The sequence below is a fragment of the Triticum aestivum genome, chromosome 4A (genome assembly GCF_018294505.1).
Source record: "Triticum aestivum cultivar Chinese Spring chromosome 4A, IWGSC CS RefSeq v2.1, whole genome shotgun sequence".
Lineage (NCBI taxonomy): Eukaryota > Viridiplantae > Streptophyta > Magnoliopsida > Poales > Poaceae > Triticum > Triticum aestivum.
In genome coordinates this window covers 370,622,346-370,623,573 of record NC_057803.1, presented here as the reverse complement: position 1 = coordinate 370,623,573, position 1,228 = coordinate 370,622,346, and positions in this window count along the sequence as shown.

Here is a 1,228-nt window from a genome sequence, read left to right as displayed (position 1 = left end):
AAATAGAATATATTCTATTTTCTCTTCTTCTCCACTATTCCTTTCTTCTTCTCCTCTTCTTTTTCTTCTTTTTCCTTCTTCTTATTTATTTCTCCTCATCTTCCTCTCCTCTTCTTCTTATTATTTAGTTCTCTCGACCCCTCGTCCCTCTCTCGACCCCTCGATGACCCTCATCCCTGATAACATATTTTTTCTCCCCTCGACACCTCTCGACCTCTCGTCCCACTCTCGACCCCTCATCATCATCTATCACCCCCCTCGGTTTCTTTAGCATATATCCATGAACAAAATAGAGGAGAAGATCGAAGAAAAAAAAAGAAGTCTTCCTCTTCTTATTTTCCTTTTTCCACTCCTTCCTTTTCTTCTTCTTCTTCTTCTTCCTTCTTCCTATTTTCTTCCTTTTCCTTATTTTACTTTTTCCTCTACACTAACCTAAAATCGATATCTACTAATTAACAACCTAAATAAAAAAATGAATACATATATGAAAAAAAACATCATATAAAAAAACATTTTTGACATATTTGACATATAAAAACATCATATAAAATTTTGCCATCGCCTTTGTCTTGCATCAGTACCTCACCACAATTTTTTTTAAATTCCAAAAATGCCCAAAGCCATCTAGCATTTCATCAAACACCTTCTATATGGACAAAAAAATTCAGAATTTCCAAAAAATTCAGAAAAATGGACAGCGCGTTGCTGCTGCTCCACTTCTCCTCTCCTCTACTTCTCCTCTCCTTCTACTCTTGGATGCATCGGGGCCGGCGGCGACCATGGAGCAGGGGCGGAGCAAGGGCGCTCGGGCGGAAGAGTGGCACTCGAGAGGGGGGCACACTTTGAGGGGGGCGGCGACGGCTGGAGTCCGGCGACGAGGACGGCGGGCTCGGGGCGGCACGCGGTGACGGGGACGGCAGCCTCGGGCCGGGCGGCACGCGGTGACGGCCGGGGACAAGGAGGCGGGCTCGGGGAGGCACGCGGTGACGGGGACGAGGGCGGCGGGCTCAGGGATGCCGGCGACGAGGACGGCGCGGGCTCACGGAGGGCTCGGCAGCGACGAGGACGAGGAGCAACCTGGCGGCATCGTCGGAGGAGAGGACGAGGAGATCGATCGAACTGAATTGAGAATTTCACAAGTCCAGCTTATATACCAAAAGCATTGGTCCCGGTTGGTGCTACGACCCGGGACTAATGCACCCTCTAGTCCCGGTTGGTGCCACCAACC